Here is a 23,057-nt window from a genome sequence, read left to right on the forward strand (position 1 = left end):
TTTTCTGAAACTGAAGTCAAAAAGAGAGAAGAGAAGCTAATATGTATTGGACTACTACTCTCTGCCCACCAGGGGTACACACTGGACTCTTCCCAAATCTCCCCAAACACACATGTTATTTTCCAGAATCCTTATGTTTTCACATAATTTTGTTCATTTCAATAAAGTCAATTTGCTAAATATACATGACTAAATGCTATTTTTGTATGCTTGTAAAACTTCTCATAAATAAATTCATAAATCATAAAAAATTCTTGTTTCTAAATGCGTGCCATGATTTTGCTTTGGGAAATACAATTTTTAGAGATGACACAAAGGGACAAATTTAAATTGAACAGCTGGGGAAACAAGCTAGAAAAAAATTTCAGCCTCTAAGTAAGACAGAAGGATATTATGGTGAAATGCAGTTCAATGAAAGTTGAAATAACTGCATATGAGATTTCATCATGTTGATTTGTGTTCCTGAGACATGATCCAACTATGGTTAAAATTTACTGTGTGCAATGCACACGCAATGCTATTGGGTGCTGCTTCTGTGTTTTGCTGGCCCCTTCTTCGATGGCCCCACTTGCCTGTGGAATACACACTTTCTTCCAGGTTCCTGCCACAGCCTGCTGTACTTCCTTCTCCCTCCCATTCCTGGGGGATGTCTTTAGTGCTCACAATTTGTGCAATTCTGGGCACTCCCAAGTGCTCTTCTCCAGTCCTGGACTAGCCTCTGGAATTCAGACTAGAATTTTTCAGCCTGGATCCATAGGTATTTATGGATCCATAGGAGTCCAGGGATGATGACAGGATGTCTGTGTGCACTTTTCTGAGAAGAAAGTATGTAGGTTTTATCAGACTTTCAAAGTGGTCCCCAGTGCCCCCTTCTGTCATCACAGCTAATGTTTAGTGAGTGCTTACCTTGTGCCTGGCATTGTTGCAAGTACTTTGCTTGAATTGTTGCTCATCATTATTGCAGTGGTCTGCTGAGGTGGGATGTGTTAACATCTCCCATTTCTGTGTGCAAGAACTGGAATAATAGTGAGGTTGGTAAGTAGCCAAGCTTATATCTAATGGATGTCAGAGATGAGGTCCAAATCCTGACACCCCCATCCTCTGCCCACCAAAGGTAAGAATTCTAAGCCTAAAACCATGTTCTCCACTGGACATGGTTTCCTATCACTATCACCTACCTAGTCCTCTAAACTCCCCTCTCTTTCACCTTTGCCCAGGCCTGGATTTCGTTGTTGTGTTTTTGTTTTCTTGTAATCTGTCTCCCAGATGTCTCTTATAGCACCTACATGATGCTATGAGATGTATCAGGCCCCAAACCTGATGTCTGAGTTAAGGCACTCCTCACCAAAGATGGGATTATCATCCCCTTGACCTTCATCCCTCCCCCTTCCACCCATCTACCACCTGCTGCCCTCATTGTTCTCAGAAGTATTGATTGGCTTGATAGGATCACATTCATCTGCTCAGACATGTTTGTGGCCCCCTAAGATAAAATCCAGCTTTTTAGCAGGAAGTCATACTTCATGATCATGGTCACTCTGACCTTTTCAGTTACAGCTCTGACTGGTTCCTACACGAAGTACTTACACACACACACACACACACACACACACGCCGTGAAGACATACACATTACACATACACATCATACACATTACACCACACAGACACACACCCAGACACACACACCCTACACTGTGCAGACACAAAACATCACACCACATAGATACATACATCCCACAGGTAGATACGGACATCATATGCCTCATACCACACAGACACATGCCCACTCATACACCCTACACCATGCACACACATGACACCACAAACACAGATATAGACATTCCATGTGTGGATATGCATATCACATACATCATACCACACAGACACACATACCATACATGCTGCATCTGACCCAGGCCCTTGAATGACCTCTCCACTTGGAATGTGAACTTTTTTTAGATGGCCAAATCTTTTAAGTGATTTAAAAGATTGGTTGGTGGGGTGGGTGGGGAAGGAGTGCTGAGGGGGATTTGTGCTGATAGAAAGTTTGGGAACTCTGTCTGAGAAAGCAGAAACTCTACCACTCCTGTCAGGTCCACGGAGGGAGGAAAGCATTAGAAAGAGGAGGGAGGGAGCTGGGCAGCCCCATTCATGAACCACCCCATGTGGAATGTGGCACCCTCATCTTCCTTGCCCTCAGAACCAGGCAGTGATTGGCTCCATCCACCCCTTGAATGCTAGCCCAGGAAGCATGTGGTGGTAACCCGACTACCTGTACTGGGTCTCAGCACGTCTGAGATTCTCACAGACAAGCAGGAGAACATCACCACCTCGTCTTGCTTTTTGGTGACAGTGGGTAATGGAGATGTTGCCTCTCTTGCTCCTCCATGCCCCAGGGAGACCTGGGCACCACCTGACTGTGTCCCTTTGCCATCTTGTACTCCACTTTATGTCAATTCCCCCTTCTGTTGCTTGCTACAGCACTGCCGTTTGTTTCTGAGAGGTATTTTCCCTGGATGGGCTCCAGGGAAGCAGGTATGAGGCAGAGGGAATGGTGGACCTATGTGATCCACAGGGAGTCATAGGGCCTGGGGTGGTACTCAACTTGACAACCTGAGGCAGGGAGTCTGGACCTTAACAACACCCTGCAGTGACCTATCATTGGATGTTAACTGTCCCTGGGGAGGTACAGAACAGCCAATGAGAGGGTACTCATCAGCTAGATGCTTTTGAGATCTTCAGCCACCAACACTCTCAGCAGCTGGGAGAAAGAAATCCTCTGTCCTGAAAAGGGTTCTGGGCAACCCATAGGTCATCTACCACACCTTTATATTTAAAACCCTTTGACATTCCAAATACAAGAATCTCACAGCATCAGTAAGGGAATGAGAGACTCCCTAGTCCAAATGCCTTACTTCATATGTCAGAAAAAAAGAGGTACAAGGAGAGGTAAAATGTCTACCCAAGTCTGTGGTGACATAGCTCCTCAGTGGCTTAGCTAGGACTGGAACCCACTGAATCTGCTTGTGAGTCCAGTACCCTATCTACATGTAACAGTGAACTTCCCTGCTCTCCTTCTCCGAATGGACACCTCAGTTGCCTCTGGATGATGGGGAGTATGCTCACATTGACCAACCACTGGCAGCCAGTTTGCAAGTTCCTTGCTATGTCTCTGCAAAGGCAACCATAGGAAAGACTACAGAATGTCTCCACAAGAAATGCCAGGCAGGCCAGAAGTGTTTGTGGGATGAGCAGAAGAATTTTGAGCTACCTCCTAATCTCTGACAGTGATGCCCAATGGCCTATAAAGTCCTGGAGGACAAGATCCCCTCACCCCATCATGGGTCCCCCTAACTCAGCACAGACTTGACACAAAGCAGGGAACACCACGGCCTCTCTGAACCAATAAGCCACTTTACAATGGCTCGCTTGCTCATCCAACCTGCTGAGATAGTTTTCCTTCTCCAAAATTTCCTCAGAAATTAGCATTATCTTCTCAATTCTTATCTATACCTGGTCTTTTGAAAAAAAAAAATCTCTAAAATGAATGTTATGATCCCATTGTAACCCAATTTGCCAATCTGCTGTCTTCCCACTGGGAATATCATGATTTAGCATCTAAGGAGTTCCTCGGCAAGCAGGTCTAATGGAGACAGTGTGCAGAAGACTTCCTGGGGCATGTCCTGGGGAGCGGCACCTGCAAGGGAGTGGGCAGCAGGCCTACGCAGAGGGAGATGATGAGCTGAAGTGAAGTTGCAAGAGGCCTCAGCCAGACTCACAGGGGGTTCCTGAGTGAGGCTGCCTTCAGAGTCCTCCCGAGTGAAGGCTGAAGGACCTTGACTTGGATGCCAGCACGGACCAGTCCTTGGATGCCAGCTGGCGAGAGAAGGGGTGTCATCACAGGCCAGGCAGCTCCTGCCCCAACTACGGCCAATCCTGGAGAGTATCTCAGCTGTGAGCCATGGCTTTAGTTCTCAAGGGGGATCGGCGGCACACAGTGTCCTTTACATTCTATAGTTGGTTAATCTCTCTAGATATGGCAGATAGACTCACCATGGTCCCAGCAGCCATCAGACAAAGGATTGATATTCCCAGCCTGTGTTGGGAGTTGTGGTGTGGCCCATTCTATGGATGTCCTGTGCTGCCTCTGCTCTCAGCCCACCCTCAATCTTTCCCTCATTCTCTTGGATATTTTCCAAGATTCTGTTTGAAAGTTCAAGACTCCTGGACCTTTAAAAAAAATCCCTTTCCTGATGTCCATCACTCTGTAGCAAATTTCTCTCCCTCTCATCTCATCCAAACTCCCTTCAGCAGTAGCCTGTGTTTCTTGATGCCACTGCAGCACAGACTCTCCCTTTAACCATGAGAAGAGCCATAGGATGAAGAGGACTAGGTGGGAGGGGCCTCTTACCCCAGACACAGAAGGTCACAGTAGAAACTCAGAGCCATAACAAGTTGCCAAATCATCTATGGAGATTTTGAAACATGGGTCAGGATCCAATTTCATGCTATTTTTCCCCCAAAAATGACATAGTTTTCATTGAGATAGGAAGTGCACACCTAGCATACCTGCAGTATTGGGGTCACATCATACCTGTGTCTCAGCCCACTGCCATCTGGCTTCTTGGTCTTCCATCAACTGAGTCAGGTTCTCCAGTGGTCCCTGGGGTGCTGTACCCCATGGATAGTCCCCTCCATTTCCTCTCAGTCCATTTGCTGGAATCTTCTTGCTCCTATGGAAGCTCCCCATAGCTATTGGAGGCTAGACTTTGGTTCCCCTCATACCTCATCTACCATTCTGTCTTTTGCCCTCAGATCCCTCTTTTCTGGTTGCCTATGAAAACATTACTTCTTCCCTCCTCACTTCATGTTTTTCTTCAGGATGGTTCCATCCACCCCTATGGCTTCAAATGCTATCTCCACATTGTTGAGGCTCAAACTCTCTAGCCTGGATTTCTTAGCTCCAAACCCTGGATCTAGAGGCATGTGGGGCCTCAGACAAATATACCCAAATGCAAACATTCTGTTGCTAAAAATCAGCTCCATCCTTTGACCAGTGCTCTAATCTAAGGCATCGACATGTGTAGCTCTTGCACCTGGACAAGGGCCCAGCCCATGAGGAGCTGCACAAACACTCAACTGGGAATTGCCAAGGCTCATGTCACTGTGCTCTGGCACAGGCTGCAGAACTGGCCTCACACTGCTATCCACACACCCTCACAAGCTTATGCACACTCTCAAGGGCATGCAGTCCTAATGTGGCAAGTGTGGAAGATCAGCGTGTTTGCTGAAGGTTTCTTGGGAGGACAAGAAGGACGCATGTCACACATCACCCAACACAACTTCCTTCATGTTCTCTTTAAATGCCTCCTTCTCTTCCTCATTGGCTCCTCTCCTGGGACACCCCACATCCCTTTCCTCCTCCTTGTTGGTCTCTCTCATCCTTGTTCTTCCAGCCTCTTTCAGGTGTTCCCCATTTTTGCCAGGTAGAGACATCTGGTCTTTTCTTGTCTCCTGAATTTCTCCTCTGCCCATCACCTCCTTCAGGGACACAGCACGAGTGAGAAAAGCAAAGAACTGCTCCTGTTTAGTAAATGCATTTGCTTCCTGGGGCGGCTGTCACAGAGTCTCACAGAAGTACCATCTCACAGTCCTGGAAACCAGAGTCTGAAATTGGAATTTCTGCAGGTCAGCTCCCTCTGAGGGCTGTGGAGAAAAATCAGCTCCAGGCCTCTCCCATAGCTTCTGGAGGTTTGCAGGTAGCCTTTGGCACTCCTGGGCTTGTAGAAGCAATACCTGGACCTCTTACTTCATCTTCACATGGCGGTGTCCCTGAGTACCTGTCAGTGTCCAAATTCCCCCCTTTATAAGGACACCAGTCATATTGGATTGGGGTCATTTTACTCTGGTGTGACCTCATTTTAACTAATTATATCCTCAATGACCCTATTTCCAAATAAGGTCACATTGTGAGGTTCTAGGGGGCTAGCCCTTCAACAGAGGCACACAACTCAATCCATAGCAAGTAGAGAGGGGAAAAGGGATTGTAAATATTGTCATATTTACAATTTCATATATTTTCTTCCATTTCCTGCTCGAGTAAGTCTTAGAATCCTCACTGACCCTGTATATAAGTGATGTAAGAGGGTAGATAGAGATTCTTGGTGGTGGCCTCATGGTCCCTGGGCCAAAACGGGCTTTCCAGCTTCTGTAATGAAATAAGTCCTGGAAACTTCTTTAAAGGGCAGAACTCTGTGAAGCAGACAGAGGTTGGTCCCTTGGTCTCTGGAGGAGTGTCTGCTTTTTCAGTAGAGCATGTGATGGCCTGAAGGTCAAAGGCTGGTGAGGGGCACCTGTAGCTGTGGCAGCTGATACAGTTTATAATTCTTTATTATTAGTAATCAGTCATCATAATACCGATTCTAACATTTATTGCACTTTCCTACGTGCCAGGCGCTAAGCCAAGCATTTAACATGTATTAGTTCACTTTTGTTAGTTGAGGAATGCAAGGCTCAGGGAGGTTAGGACATGTGCCCCAGCGGTGCAGCCAGTAAATGCACTGAGCATCAGTTGAACAGTAGCAGGAGGGGGTTTCCAGAAAGACCAGGCTCACCATGTGTGTGGAGGAGCTGCCTGCAGAGAAGCGAAAAATGGAATCTGCCTCTGTTCTATGCACACTGCCCTTGGGTGTCTTCACAGGTGTCCTTGACCTGCTCCCAAGGGGACACCATTCCTATTTCCTCCCTCTGCCACTACTATCCAAACCAGTGGTTCTCAAGGCATTATGAGCATGGAGTGCATGGGTAAGCAGTTTCCACATCAGCTCTTGTTAGCAATGCAGGGTCTCGGGGCCTACCCTAGATATTCTGAACCAGTTGCTCTGGATTCAGAAATGTGTGTGTGTGTGTGTGTGTGTGTGTGTGTGTGTGTGTGTGTATGTGTTTAAGCCCTCCAGGTGATTCTGATCTACTAAGTCTGAGAATCACTGAACTTGACCATTTTCAAGGGTTTATAAACCCTCTACCAAATGTCAGTTGAGAGGAGTTGGGTTTTTGATGGGAACGGACTTCACCTTGAGCAGAGACCACCTGCTTTGCCCCATGGCCACAGACACTCCTGGGGAGGGGCAGCCCTGACCTGGGGTCCCACACCCCATCCAAACCCTCTCTGCCCTCTTGTCTCACTTCTCCTGTAGTCCATGCTTCCACAATCTTACAGCCTGCCTGTTCAACAAACAGTTTTACTTTCCATCTGCAACCACATTTTAATTTTAGCAGTGAAATTAATTTTAATGAATGGAAACCCCCGAACGCCTTGTTATATGCGCGCTCATGTTCCCAGATAAGTGTCAAGTAGGAATGCTTATGGTGGGTGAGTCAGTTAACATTTCACAGTTAATCCAGGAAGCCCAGATTCTAAACCCCTGACTCCCCAGGGTGCTGAACACATCCCTTTCTGTAATTTATCTAGAGGGAAGGGAAAACAATTTCGACATGTGTATTTTATTTTGCCACATGAGGAGTACCTCCCCAGCCTGTAGAGTGGCCTCAACCAGCTGCAGCCCACTGGGGAGCCCCAGACCACCCGAGCAGGTAAGAGGTGGCATTCAGGGGTGAGCACTGGCAGGGGTGCAGCCCGGTTCTGCATCCCAACAGAAGCTGTTTCTAGTTCTCAGCCCACTCTGTACTTTGTTGAGTAGGAAAGGAGAGAGCCAGGGTGTCAAGCTCCTGCCCTACTGTGACGTTGCCAGCCCACTATGCTGGGGAAAAGGGTCAAAGTTAAGGGCTGCCCAGCGTTGGATACTGGTGGCAATAATTTCATTTTGAAACCAGATGCAGTCAATTTAACTGCACTATTTGATTGGATTAAATGCGCTTTTGTCCAGCAGGGGGGGGGGGGGGGGGCGGGGGGCTTTTGTTTGAGTGACATGAGGTCTTATATTTCCCCAAACCCTCAAGCTGAATGTTGGAACCTGTGCAGGGCAGGACTAGAGCCATCAGAGGGTGGTGTGTCGATTGCCAGAAGGAGGGGAGTTTAGGACAGGCAGGGTCACACATTGGTCAAGGGCATTGACGCTGGCCCCGCTCTTGTGTGTACATGCCGTGTCCTTGTCTCTGGGCGCGCTCCTTCCCCCTCTACGATTTGGTTTCCTCATTCACACACTACAGGTGATGACAGTGATCCTGCCTCACAGAGGAGTCCTGGGGAATGCATGGCTTAATTTTCATAAAGTGTTTAGAACAGTGCTGGGTAGAACAAGCCTTATGGGTAAAAATAAAGGGTGAATCAAGGCTACTGATGTGTTTTCATATATATTTTCCCCCTAAAAACATAAGATGGAAAAATCATTCTGGTTAATAGAAGCATTGGAGGGTTTTGGAGATGACCATTTATATCAGCTTCCTGGGGCCACTGTAGCAAAGTACCACCAACTTTTCTGGTCTCACAATTTGAGGGGGCCAGGAGGCTGTGAGGGAGGATCTGCTCCAGGCTTCACGCCTTGGCTTGCAGATGGCTTTTTGTCACATCCTCTTTCCTCTATGAGTCTCTGTGTCCAAATATCCCCTTCTGCAAGGACACCATCAGATTGGATTAGGGTTACCATAGTGGCCTCATTTAACTCAATTTTCTCTCCGCAGACCCAATCTCCTAGTAAGGTTCATCCTGAGGTACTGGGGACTAGGACTCACACATGTCTTTTTGGGAGAGCCCACAATTCAACACACAACAACATTTAACTGTTGTTCTGGTTTCTGTGCTCATCTCAGACGATTTGGAATTAGCCCAAAAGGGTCTTCCTTTAGCCAGCTCTTCCTTCTCCAGTGTGGGCCATTTACATTCACGTCTGTGCTTGGAACCCCTTTGGCCTCCTGTAATCAGGAATCCTCAATGCAATCAGCTGCTGCTCACTGGTTTTTACAGGACAGCTGTACTTTGAGTTTTGAGGTCGTCTCAGAGAGGTTGTGCTTTATTTGCTTTATTTTTGCTTGTCTGGCCAGAGTGCTACAAGTGCTTGGCCTTCTGGATGCAGTTTTGGGATGCTCAGATGTACGCAGCAGGCCAGGATCTGGCCCGTGTGCAGGATGTTACAGGTTTGGAGATCAAGCCTGTCTATTAATAACAATTATCACAGGGTGACTGCTCAGAGTCAATGTCATCTCCAGAATCGTTATTCTCTCCAGCATCTGTTCGCTTGAAATACAGGCGTGGGATTTTAAAAAACCAAATATTCAGAATATGCTTCTCTTCTCCCGGTTCTGAGGAGCTCAAGTTATTATTATTTGCTAGATGTAATGTGACTCCTTGCTTCTCATGTGATTTCACGATAATGTGGTAATCTGATGTACTGGGAAATCAGGTGTAGGTATATTGGGGCTCCGGGGGCCTGGATCGACTGGTTCATGGGCAGATGCTCTGCAGAGCAGTGACGATCTAGAAAGAGGGATGCCAACATTTCTGACTCTTGGCCCTGTGTTCCAACTTTTAGCCCTACTCTGTCTAGGTTGACCAAATTTGGAGACACCTGTCACTGCAATTTCAGCGTGTCCGTGTTTTCTCTGCCTGTCTTGCATGAGGCCTTCAAGGAATTTCACTTGGTGTGCTTTATATTATCCATTGCTGCCCTGGAGCACACACACACTGGGTTTTCAAAACCTTGACATTTTGGGATTGGCCCTGCTGTTGAACAAGTTGATTCCAGGGATGCCTTGTATCCAAGATCTAGATGTGCAGCGGGCATGGTGGGTCTGGAGGTCGTTTCTCATTCCAGATAAGACCCACTGTAGCCTTGAACTAAAGAAGACAAGACATGGAGCTGCTGGGAGAGGCTCATGGGATGGCGGTTTTCCTACTTATGAGCTTCTGCAAGTGAGACACAGATATGACAGTGAGGTCTGCAAACCTCTTAAATATGTGCTTTTTAATGAGCAAAGTTTAAAAAAAATGAACAGAAAATAACCTAGAACCTACGTAATGCTGTGTTAGTTTCCTTGGGCTGCTGACACAATGTACTACAAGCTGGGTGGTTTAAACAACAGATAGTGATTCTGCCCCAGTTCTGGAGGCCGGAAGCTTGAGATCAAGGTCCTGAAGGGGCTCTTCTCCCTCTGAGACTCTCAGGGCAGGGATGGGCCACTCCTTTTGCCTCTTCCTAGCTCCTGATGCTGGTCGTTGCTCTTTGGCATTGCTTGGTTTGTACCTGTGTCACTCCCCATCTCTGCCTCTGTCATTACATGGTGCTCTCCCCGTGTTTAAATTCTGCTTTCCTTGTAAGGACACCAGTCATTGCCCACCTGCCCCCCCCCCCATCCAGTATGACCTCATGTTGCCTTGATCACATCTGCAGAGACCCTATGTCCAAATGAGGTCACCTTCACAGGTATGGGGGTTGTGACCTCAATGTCTCTTTTTGGAAGTAGCCATTCAACCCAGGCCATGCTCGCACGTGCTCATCTGTCTGCTTGGTTTTCAGAAACTTTATCCGAAGAATGTTAAGTTCTAGGATATATTGAAAATGATCCACCTTGGGATATTGAAGTTAGGTTTGCAGTGACCACTTGTCTTCATTGATAGGGGGATAAGAAAATAAAATTTGCAACAATCTTTGGTTTTTAGGGATCAGGCTAGCTGCCCAAAAGACACCTTCAAGCTGATTTATCTTACTGTTGCCATCAGATCTGGTAACGCTAACTTCCTTGGTCCGGACCCACTTAGATCCATGGCCATGTATTATGGCAGTGGTGTAAACAGATTCCCTGTGCTTCTGTGTGTGATGAGAGAGCATGGGCAGGACCAGCACTCAAGTTAAACAGTCAAGCAAAAAGCACTGATGTTTTGTTACCAACATACTTTAGCTTTCATTGGGAGTTGGGAAATTTTATACAGAAAAAACAGAATAACTTGCATGGTGCTTCACATCTACCATTTTCAGGAAGTGACTGTCTATTGTCCAGAGTCACAGCCCAAGGCCAGGCTGCAGAGTTTCTCTATGCTCTTTACATTGGAGAAGTAAGGGTGATGGCCCCTCATGACCTCACTGTGTTAAGAAGTCCTCCGTGTGGATGCTAACCTGGCAAGACCACCAAGAACATATCCATTTCATCCTTTGAAGTACCTGCTTTGTGACCTTGGGCAAAGCAATTGGACTCCCTCTGATTTGCTTCCCTTGTTGTGAAGGGGAGCTCACACATGAGAAGGAAACTCACACAAGAAAGGCTTTGCTGAAAACAAAACAAAACAAAACAAAACAAAACAAAACAAAGAAAGACCTTGCTGTATGTCAAAAATAAATAACAGGACCTTAGAGCAGCTTATTGGGGTCTAATGTGAATGACACTATAGGTACTTCTCACAGTGAACCTTTGAGCATACTCATTAATGTTTTAATGCCAAGGTGCCAAAGCATTATGGAGTAAATTGCAACTTAGTCATAAAAAATGAAATATAACCGAAAAAATTATATAGATCATCACGTTTTTTTTTTGGTGAACTTTTTTTTCTACAGGTAATTGGGACTTTTTGAATATGTGGGCCATAATGATTCCCCCATTCAAGTAATTCTCCCATGATTAAAGTACCTAAAATGGCAAGTCCTGAAACCTGCCTTGTAGCTAGTGGTTGAGTTTAGAGGATTCTTATTTATATAAATACAGATTTTTGCATATATATTTAATGTCTTTGTAAGGTAAAAGCCATGTTCACCAAAACGACCATTGTTTGAGAATTTTCTCTCAACTGAAATTGAGGTTGCTGTGAATGAAAGAAAATAACCCTTTTTGGGTCATTTTAGACTAGATCGGGTGCGTTCAGGGTGGTATGGCCGTAGACTTGGGTCATTTTGGAACTTAGAGACACAACAGGGGAAGGGGAAGAAGATAGCATTATGAATTATATATCTTAGGCTCTTATTACCAAGCCAGTGACTCGTTACTTGTTCTGTCTTATTCCATGATAAGACCCACCTGTGATAATATTGACTAAGTTTGAGCCATGGGTTTATCTACAAATTCAAAATTCTAACTTTCTGAAATGTGAACACATCCATTTGCTCACATTTGCAGTGGAATTGGTCTCTTGTGAAGTGTCAGTGTGTTGGGATGATGAACAGGAAACCTGTAGTTTTATTTTTCCCATTAGGCACCTTCTGAACTCTCCTTTTCTCCAAGCACAGCTCTCTGAATACAATTTGCATGTCTGTGTCAGCCCCTTTGGTTCTTAGAACAGTCTCAAGGCTCAGTGTTGTTCCTTTGCAGACATTGCTCTCAAGATGTATTTATGCCTCTCTTCTCCCCACAAAGCAGGTCACACATCCTCCTCACATTCCTCCCCTTCATCTTCCTCCTCCTCCCTCTTTCACCTCTAGGCACTGGATTCTCTGAGGATGGGCAAGAGGTTGGGAGAAAAAGGCAAATTTCTCCTGGTTTGAGTAGGCGAAAGGGCAGTCTGTTCTGCCGGCTATTGTTGCCTCTCTGGCTGACACTGATGACCTTTTGTGTTCTTCTTCATCTGAGAATTCAAATGCTTGGGCTCTCATGGGGTAGACACTCAGGTGTCCTCAGGTGGTTCTTTGGAGGACCCTATGGATCTCTCTCTCTCTTCAGCCCCTACTTCAGGAAGTTTCATCCTCAGACTGTCACTGCTCCAGGGGCAGATCCTCTCTTGATTAGATCTCCACAAGTCATTATAATGTTGAGGTGTTTGCTCAACCCTCAGGGAACTCCTGGATTCTTGCAACATCAGATGCTACAGGTTCAGATTGCTCCAAGTGCCCCATCTTGAACAGTCCTCCATGGTCATCATAGAGGAATGGTGATGTTCTGCTTGAGTTGGGAAGAGTGAGAGGAGGTGACACAGTAGCTGTGCTCATGAAAGAGCTCATGGACTCATCTTCTCACCCTGAGGAAAGCCTATGAGGGAGCAGTGGGTAGAGTTGGGATGGTGAAGCCAGCAGGCTGCTCAAGAAAGAGATGGAGGCTTCCAGGTGAATCTCCTGACTGGTTGCGGATAGTCATTCTCATGTGAACTACATGGTTTTTGTGTCCATCATCAGCCTTGAATAGAAATATGCTATCTACCTAAAATTGCTTCTCACAGATATCCCAATAAGACTGAGAGGGTTGATGTCCTCAAGGTAAAGATGAGAGAACATCCCACACATTTGTGTATCTTTACACACTTTCTACCTGTCCTCCTACTGAGACAGAAATAACAACCTCTTGAAACTTCCCATGATTAGCCTGACCTTTATGGTCTTTCCTCCTGGATACTTAATTTGGCACCTGGTTTAATCTGTTTTCATCCTATTTTATCTATCAAGTATATTTGTCTTTTTTCCCTCACACGATGGTGAATTATTTGAAGATGAGAATCACATCTTCTGAGACTTACACTCTCTTTTTAATTGACTAAAAAATGCTAGACGTTTAGTAGGTACCTTAAAAATATTTCTTGATTGACCCAAAAAGGCAGCCTGCACTAGTTTTGGAAGCTTGGATTACTCACGTAATTCCTTTAACTCCTTTTTATGGACAACTCTAATGGCCTTGAAGAGACCCATGATGGATGGATCCTCCCATCACCTTCTTATCATTCTATTGATAAATGAATGACCTTTGGCAGATTGAACCAAAGTGAGGCCCCATTCAAATGCACAAGAGGAGATTCCCTGGCCCATGTATTCTGAGATCCAGAACCTGCAAATCATAGCTGGATGTTTTGTTCTACAACTCCTTAATCTCCCTGGAAAAGGCTCTCTCATCAGTACCTTATAGAGAAATCCAAGGGTATGGTTGAGAGGAACCAACACCATAGTATGGAAAATGTATATTTACATTTATATATTAATAAGCAGGAAATGTCAGCTCTGATATGTGTATAAAACCCTATGTAGTCATAAGAACAATCCCTTTCTTGTTACTAAGCACAAACGTAGTCTCCCCTAAGCATTGGGGGAACGTGAGTGACTTCACCTCCATCCCATTCTTGCTGCTACTTCCCTACATTCAGCTCTGTGGTGACCCTGCTCCTCTTTCTGGCCCTTCACTGAACTACATTGGATGGGCAAATACTTGTAGTCTGGCTGATATAAAAATGGCAGCAAGGCCTTCATCTAGCCAGGAATTATGGCTTAAGATACTGACTTTAAAATATAGAGTTTTCATGAATTAAACGCCCACCACCATTTGTGCTAAGGTAGAGGTCCCTTGAAGAAACTGGAAGAGGCATAAATCCCCCAAAGTTCCGCACAAGGTCCTGACTGCTCCTTCCCAGGAATGGCTCTAGTTTTCTCCTCATGATTTAAGTGGCTGAGTTCTATAATCCACTCTGGTTTTGGGACAGACAAAGGCAAAAATTGGGATCAGCTAGACATGGATTTCCCATCTCTATGATTGCTTATTAATGGTGGGTCAAGTCATCTTTGGCCAACTCATCTGATCTCACAATGTCTTCATACAATTTCTGCCATTGATATCTTTGCATACATGCAGAGGGGATATGGGTGCTGGAGTGCTGACTTATCAAAGGTTCTCCAGCCTGCAGCAGCCCAAGAGTGGGTGAGGGGAAAAAGACTGCTGTTGTTTATGTTTTGTGCCCTCTTATGGTGACTCACATTTGCACAAGAAATCAAAAAGTTGTGTTGCTCCATCTGATGCACACATCAAAATATTGATGCTGATGATAAGAAAACCTGACTAAACGAACAAACAAACAAACAAACAAAACCCTGGCATTTGTATGCACAATATTTTCCCATGTACCATTAATTGGATTCTTTTTTATTATTGCTGAGTTTTTCTGAGCGTGTTTGAAAATGTTTCCACAAAAGCATTCTGATTGACATTTATGAACTTAAACTTACTCCTCACTTGAGTTTGTAGGGAGACCGGAATGTAGTATCCCCGTGACCTCTCATTGTACTCCAGATGCCATGAGCCCTGCCTTTGTGGTGAATCTGGTGTGGAGACTAATTGCGTTGCCTTGAATGCAGAGCACAGAGAGTACCCAGTCGTTAGAAAAGGAAACTGAAGGCATGCCAGCTGTTAGAAGAGCTTAAGCCATCCAAGGCCCAAGGTAAAAAGGGGGGGAAAAAGTAAAACCATTTAAAAAGAACTCATTAAACCAGAGGCATTTAAACAAAGAAAATCTTAATCTTTCACAAATTGCTCATTTGAGTCTCAACTTAAGTGCATCCTTTGGCTGAAAATATCAACTTGAATAGTTACTTGAAAGTCATGAAACATTAGCAGAGAAACTTTAATTAAAAATAGCCATTGCTTACTGCTTTGAGAGAATTTTCCTCTTAGGGGAGGGTCTTTAAACTGCTTGCAGTGTCAGATTTGCTTTCATTCTAATGATAAGCCTTGACAACTGAGAACAATAGCCACGTGAAATACTTTATTGGCATGCAAGGCTGTGCCCACAGAATAATCTCTTCTGCAAAGGGACCTGTCACCCCAAGAAGCACTGCATCTCTGCAAAGTGAGGAGCGGAGTGGCGTCTCTGTAGTGCATCAGCCCCATTTCTGTGAAATCTTTGATCATATATTCCTCCCTCAGTAAAATGGGTATGAATATCCTTTTGATTAACTGTGCACTGCTTTTCCTTGTGCATTAAGTTATTGACCCTCTTCAAGGTTGAAGAGACCCCCTTGAGTTCATAAACAGACTTAAGTCTTGCTGGCTAATTTCTATCACTCAAATCCTGAAAATGATCCCTCGGTAAATAACACCCTGCTGTCTTCAAAGAGCCTTTGAGGAGCTTGTTTTAGGTGAGTTAACCCTGACTTTGCAATGGATCTTATTGCCTAGCTTCCCATCTGGAGCAGGTCCTGGCAGCCTGCTCCAGCCCCTGCATGTCAGCTCAGCAACTGGTATCGTGGCCAGAATCCAAGCTGTGCAGTCACACTTCCTGCCCTCTGCCACTTGTCAGCGGTGTTAGAGAAGTTGCAGCAACTTTCCACACCTCTGTTTCAATATCTGTAAATCAAAGATTCCTGTCTCATAGGGTTGTCAGGAGGATCACAGGAAGTAATGCCTAGGAAGGGCTTTCTAGGTGCCTGGCACACAAGAGGGACTCAATCCACAATAACTGTTTTATTGTTATTTTTATTCCACAAATCTTTGCTGAGATCCTACTATGCTTCAGGTGTCAGTCTAGGCCACTTGGGATATCAAGAGGAAATGATGAGTCCCTTGGTCCTAGAAGCTCACAGTCTGAAAGGAGTAGACAAATATGTGCACCATGAGAGATCAGAGTGATCCCGACCTTGATGGAGGATTCCTGGGATATTTGGGAGCATCTGCCCAGATGTGGGCTCTGAGGGAGACACCTGCAAGGAATTCTGAAGGCTGGGTGAGAGGTGGACATAACAAAATGTTTCCCTTGACAGGGAGAGCTTGAGCAGAGGCCCTGAGGTTTGGAGGGGCATGGAGGGGTCTGGAGTCACTGACGCTAGGTAGGCAGTGAATGTGTCCAATCAGAGATGGTGTCCAGGGATAATGGGAAGTCACCAAAAAATGTAAGGAGAGGAACTATTTTGATGATATTTTTGTCTCAGGAGGATAGGTTTTCCACAAGTATGAGGAAGAGACTGGCTTCCATTGTGAATTTGGGAGGAACACCCCATGGAGAGAGTGAGAACCTCTTGTTTTTGTGAAAAATGGGCTCCCACAGGGGGGTGGGGGCTGGGCACGTAGGAAGAGACCACAGTGATAGGAGGTTGGTGTGGACAGAGCTAATAGCACTGAAGGTGGGGGCGGAGGTGTCCAGAGGAGAGAAGGGGGAGGACAGGAACATTGGAATTGGTGGGCATGGGCACTCTCATTGTGCAGCATGGAGTGAAGCCCTCCACCTGTAATGGTGATTAGGAGAAAGAACAACTCTGAGGGGGTTGAGGTGTCTGGCTGCCTGAAATCCCACCTTCCACTCTTTATAGTCTCTGACCTTGACCAAGTGACTATCTGCAAGCCTTGGTTTTCTCACACTGAACTGGGACTAGTAGCACCTTCCCCTGGGCCATGTGGGCATCTAACAAGGGAATGAGTTTGCAGAACAAGGCACCAGGAGCCTGAGGTTTGGTCAGGTGGCCCAGACTCAGCCTGTGGCAAGGGTCATCAGAATAGTGTGAGGCCATGTAAATCAGGAGGGGTCCTATTTGAGGTTTTGCCATTTGTAGTTCTGGGTCCTATGAAAAGAGATGCTGGGCTTTGCAGCCAGGAAGAGGATTTGAATAGATCCTAAGGGCATTCTGATCCTATCCAAGCTGCAGAACTAGTTGCTATGAAAGTCACCCAGATAAAGCTCAGTCCCTTGGCTCAGGGACCTGACAACTGGGGAAGGAGCCCAAGGTAGAATCCGAGAAGTCTGGCTACAACACTCACCCTGCTGCTCCTTCCTACGTCACCACCTTAGGCAAGTTTCTCACCTTCCCTGAATTGTGGTTGCTCACCTACAAAATGGGGATGATGATGCTTACTTTCTGGGGCACTAGAGGAGGTTTAGGGGTGACACATGGCAAGAGGTTGCAGGCAGTGGCTTAATTATCATCAGGGGAGGTGCAAAATAATTTCAAATAGTTGTGTAGCACAGAATCAGGAGCACTATTGGGGAAGGATAAGGTGTTAAGGATAAGGTTCCCAGGAGGAAGGGATCATTTTCAGCTGAGATAATTAGGAGAGCCTTCCCCTGTAGGACATGGGACTTGCTCTGGACCTGGGGGAAAGGCGGGGGTTGTATGGTGGCTTCACCACTCTGACATGGCCAAGTGGCAGCTGTTTCCCAGGATCCAGCTCCATGTGTACAGTCGAGTTAAACTGGGCCATGGGGCATTTCCATGAAATTTTGAAGGTAAAGAAGAAGCAACAACCATGTTATTTCAGCCTTTGGGAGGTCAGTAAAGTATCCAGGCACCACTTGTTTACATTGTCCTTATCTGCTGGCTTAGCTGAGGTGGCTTCCACTGAATGTCCACTCTGCTTTTCCAGCTCCTAGATGGGAGTGGGCTTGGCTCCATCACAAAAAGTGCCACCTTTTTCTGCAGGATACCCTGCCACCTGTTACAGACAGGGACAGGGCCTATCTCTCACCCCTGGGAAAACACAGGAGGGCCTCCAATGGCGTAACTGCAAACCTGCCTCCCCATTGTGCTCCTGTGGATAAGGTCCCCTAGCTAAACCACTCTCTTTATCATGGGGACCAGGCAGAGAGCCTGCTCATTGCTGGCAGCAGGATTTAGTTCCCTGCCAGCCTGCAGAATTACTCAAACAAGCCAACCATGTCCTCCTGATCCTACAAAGCCTGCTCACACAGCCCTGGTTGTTCACTCTGTTCTTGAGTGTAACCCTCACGTGGCCCTGCATGGTGTGTCGTGTCATCCTCCCCTGGCTGTGAGGGTGCGTGACTAACAAGCTGCTGCCAGTCTTACCTGTCTAGTGTCAGGTGCTATGTGTTTGATCATCCCATAACCCTGCGGTTGTATTCCTCCCCTCACCAGTGAGGTAAAGAAGCCGTGTTCAAAACAGAGATCCACACAGGTTCCCATGTTCTCATGGATTCAGGTTCTAGCATGTGGGTTCCACTTGTCCTTGCTCTCTCCCATCTGATACCAATCCTTCCTTCCCCACTCACGGTCTTCTTCCTTGTGGATGTTAAGGACCAGCATCAGACCAAAACCCATAGCTTTTCAGGGATCAGTTTCCAGAACTGCGTGGATCAATGCATGGGTCATATAACTTACTTTGTCTCCCTGGAGGCCCTTTTCTGCCAGTAGCAAAAACATAATCTCCCTAATTCACAGTAAACACAGTGAATATTCAGGTTCCTTTCCTCTCCAGTCAATCAGGAGTGGGGGTTCTGTGAGCTGACCCTGTGCTCTTAGGCTCAGCATTCCATGCAGATGGGCCCCCACGTCTCCTCAACTCTCTGATCCCCATCACATCAGAGGCTACCTTCTCCCCTTGGGGCTAGTTCTGGGGTGGGTTCATGACTCCTTCTCAGACATCTTGTACACATCTAATTATTTTCCTTTCCCATCTCTTTTCTGGTTTAAAGACTACTTTTCTCTCAGGAAAAGCAAGTATTTTTAAAATCACTTCGTTTTTTTCCTGGAGCTATTGCTTAAAAAAAAAAAAAAATCGCTCTCAGATGTTAAGAACTTGACATCTTTCTTATTTCTTTCCGAATGACCTGTGACTTTGTTTTGAAGCAATGGCATCCTCTAGTTCCAACTGCAGACGGCTATGGAGCCAGTGGGGAAGGAGGGCACACATCACATTCTAAAATCCCAGATGGAGGTCAAGAGAGATGCAGAACCTAGTGTTATGAACTAAATATCTGTGTGTCCTCAAATCCATATGTCAAATCCCTAAGTTCCAATATGACGATATTTGGAGATGGGGTTTTGGGAAGATAATTAGGTTTAGATGAGATCATGAGGGTGGAAACCCATGGTGGGATTAGCACCCTTATCAGATTAAGAATGGAAACCAGAGGTCCTCATGCCTGTGTCTACTCACTGAGGAAAGGCCATGAGAGGACACAGCAAGAAGGAAGCCAGGAAAGGAGGCCTCACCAAGTATCCAATCTGTGGGCCCCTTGGTCTGGGACTTTCTGCCTCCAGAACTGTGAGAAACAAGTGTCATTTAAGCCACTCCATCTGTGGCATTTGCATGGCAGCTCAAACATACCAAGACAACAGGTGAACCATGGGTGAGAGCTGATTCCAAAGGAGAGTCAGGGACAGGTGCCCCTCTCCAGGTGGTCAGGAAGGCTGGGCCTTGGGAAGGCCATTTGATGCCACACTCAGGGATATTTCCTGACCTTCAAGAGAGTGTTTTGGGGAGGATGTAGAAAGAAAACAAGATTGTAAAGGGCTGGGAAGTAAGCAAGGATCAGGAATATGGGAGTGCTGAGTGTCAGCCACTTCTACGAGATCTTACTAAATAGAAGTGGGGACAGATGACAGAAGCTTTAGGGCCTACGGGGGACATTCAGAATCTAGCAGCAGGAGGGAAAGATATGTTTAGGCCAGGGAAACTTGAGCGTTTTGGAACACAGAGGAGAAAGACCCAAATAAAGGGAGAGATTTCCACACTCAGAAATGAGAAACCTATTTTGGAATATTGGCTATACTTTTTGGTAACATGGTGATCTTGGACAAGATACCAAATCTCTCTGAGCTTCATTTTCTTCATTGTGTAACTTCTGAGAATGATAAGTGTATCTCGCAGGCTTGCTTTGAAAGGTTTTACTATTAACTTAAAAGGACTTTGCATGATATACAGCTACTTCTGTAAGTAGGGACACATATATGGTACTTACTGTTTGTCAGGTCTTACTCTCCACTTAAATGCATATTAACTTACTGAGGTGCATGTACTAAATGCCTTTCAACTTAATTCTCAAAGCAACACTGTGAGGTGATTAGTTTTATTATTTTCATTTTACAAATGAGGCTCAGAGATGCTAATAACTCACCCAAGAACACAGAGCTAACGGTTGGCTGGGAGACTGGCTCCTAATCACCATGCAACCCTGTCCAATGCCAAATGAGTTTTCAGGATTAAAATTGATTATGTGGTTGACTGATTAGGTGGACAGAGAAAAAAGAAAGGATAATTACTGGAAGTCAATAGTAAAGAAGGAATGAAAGGATGGGATCAATAGCCCAAGTGGAAAGGCTGACCTTTGAAGGATGAGGGACAAGAGGAGAAAAAGACAAAGTTGCAAGGTGATACTAAGTGTTTGAGAACCTGTACCCAGGCTCTCCTAAAGCTGATCGGATCCATTCTCCAAATCTTGACTTGAGCTAACGAATCTTTTTGTCACTTAAATCAGGATATGTTTGTTGCGTGTTCACTTACTTGAGTCTGAAGGATGATAACTGAACATTCATGGAATTTGGAGTCTGGTGGTGGAGAAGAGAGGTGGAGCAGGCTGTCACTGTGTGGTAGTGACCAGACCCTGTCCAGCTGTGTATATTGGTGTCCTCAGGTTGCCCTAATAAGTTGCACCAACTGGGTGGCTTACATCAACAGAAATTTATTCTCTCAAAGTTCTGGAGGCAAGAAGTCTGAAATCAAGGTGTTGGTAGGGCCATGTTCCCTCTGAAGGCTCTGAGGGAGAATCTATTGCTTGCTCTTGATGATTTTGGTAATCCTTGGTGTTCTGTGGCTTATAGATGCAGCACCCCAATCTTCCTCCAGCATCACATGGTTGTTTCTCTGTGTGTCAGTGTCTAAGGAGAACAATCATATTACACTAGGGCCCACTCTAGTGGATTATGACTTCAATTAAATTTGAGTCTGTTTTGAAATAAGGTCACATTTAGGTACCAGAGTTAGGACTTCAACATATATATATTTTTTGACTTCAACATATTTTGAGGGGGACATAATCTTCCCACTCTACACTTACACGTGGCCATATGTGGCATAATATGATTATCTTGATATTGTCCTCTCCATTCCTCCTGTCTTTCCACAAGTGTTCAGGCAACTTTATGTCTCTCAGATTTCAAGGGAGGAGGTGACGCTGTCTAGCATAAAGGCCAAATTTTTTTTTTTAAGGCCAAATTTTTTACTTGGAGTTTCAAAAGTGGTTCTTGAAATTCACTGTAAAGATAATATCTTTACAAACCAAGGGATTTTTGATATGTAAGAGTTGGGCTTTGTTGAAAAACAAAAGGATTTGTGAGTTTGGGCAGGAAAGCTTGGAGGACCGAGTACAGAGAGAATAAAATAAGCCTGATTTCTGTAGAAGACAACAGAATGTAATGCAAAGGCCACTCCTTGCAAAGGAAAGTAAGCATTCAACAAGCAAGGTGCTTTGGAGGCAACGAGATTAGAACAGAGCTGTTTGTAGCTGTCTGAGAAGACTCCTGGAGGCAATTTTAAACTCTAAAGAGGCAAGAATCATGCACAGGGGTTTGAGGATCCCGATAAGAACAATCTGGAAACACTGCAAACAGATCCTAAATAGATGACCTAAGGTTGATGCAGGTATTTAGCCAGATAGGTCCCAAGGCAATCTCAAGGTCCCGCACATTCCAGGGAGGGGCAGGCCCCCAGGGGGACCAGAGTGCCCACCAAGTCAGAACAGGGGAACATAGTGGCTGTCGCAGGGACCATGGGCCTTAGCACTCACTGGCTGTCAGCATAGAACACCGAAAGACCATGAGGGGCAGCTTCACCGAGATCTAGGTTGTAGCAGGGGCTGGAAGCCAACCCTCACCCCTGCTAGCCTGTCCTGAACTTCCTCTCCCAGAACTTAGGTCACCACAAAGACACAAAGAAGGGGCAGGAAGGAGTCCTTCATTTGGATAACTACTTACCCCCAACAGGCTGAGTCCTAAATTGGAAGTGGCTAATTTCCTTGGAATGAGTTTTAATTTTTTAAAGATTTTATTTATTTATTTATTTATTTATTTATTTATTTATTTGAGAGAGAGAGAGAGAGAGAGAGAGAGAGAGGGAGAGGGAGAGGGAGAGGAAGAGGGAGAGGGAGAGGGAGAGGGAGAGGGAGAGGGAGACTCCCCACTGAGCAGAGAGCACAACATGGGGCTCGATCCCAGGACCCTGGGATCATGACCTGAGCCAAAGGCAGATGCTTAACTGACTGAGCACCCCAGGCACCCCCAGTTTTAATTTTTAATCACCAATTTAAATGGAAGCTGAGCTCAGTTATGGAGGAACAAGATAGTTACATCTGTACATAGCTGAGGCTTCTTAATATGTGTATTAGTTACCTCTCACTGTGTAACTTAAGCGGCTGAGGACAATGCAGAGTCATAGTCTCATGGTTTTTGTTAGTGAGAGTTTGGGGTGGGAGGTAGCTGGGTTCCCAGCTTCAGGGTCTCACCAAGCTGTAATGAAGGGACTGACAGGACCTAAGATCTCATACAAATGTTCTTTGGGAGAAGAAAGCATTTCCAAGTTTGTTCAAGTTTTTGGCAGAACACATTTCCTTGTACCTACAAGACTGAGGACCAACTGTTGGCTGGAGGCTGCCCTCAGCTTGCAGGGCCTCCCCACAGTCCCCTGTCATGCAGTCCTCCCCAT

General features: G+C 45.6%; 2 long non-coding RNA genes across 3 annotated transcripts in view; one reads left to right on the forward strand and one right to left on the reverse strand.

Moving 5' to 3' along the window:
• Positions 1 to 453: 453 nt before the first annotated feature.
• On the reverse strand, positions 454 to 5,803 carry LOC119867024. The gene is made up of 3 exons (XR_005382019.1): positions 4,597 to 5,803; positions 907 to 1,015; positions 454 to 814 (listed from the first exon to the last, which is right to left on the reverse strand). It is a non-coding gene; the product is annotated as an uncharacterized LOC119867024 (long non-coding RNA).
• Positions 5,804 to 7,080: 1,277 nt separating this feature from the next.
• The window catches only part of LOC119867072, a 34,198-nt gene continuing 18,221 nt past the window's right edge, over positions 7,081 to 23,057 (forward strand). The window contains exons 1-2 of one of the 2 annotated variants that reach the window (XR_005382414.1): positions 7,081 to 7,595; positions 14,925 to 15,072. This is a non-coding gene — a long non-coding RNA (uncharacterized LOC119867072). The remainder of the gene's footprint in view (positions 7,596 to 14,924; positions 15,073 to 23,057) is intronic. The other variant, XR_005382413.1, reaches the window with a different exon arrangement.

The sequence above is a fragment of the Canis lupus genome, chromosome 31, assembly GCF_011100685.1.
Source record: "Canis lupus familiaris isolate Mischka breed German Shepherd chromosome 31, alternate assembly UU_Cfam_GSD_1.0, whole genome shotgun sequence".
In the NCBI taxonomy this organism is placed as follows: domain Eukaryota; kingdom Metazoa; phylum Chordata; class Mammalia; order Carnivora; family Canidae; genus Canis; species Canis lupus.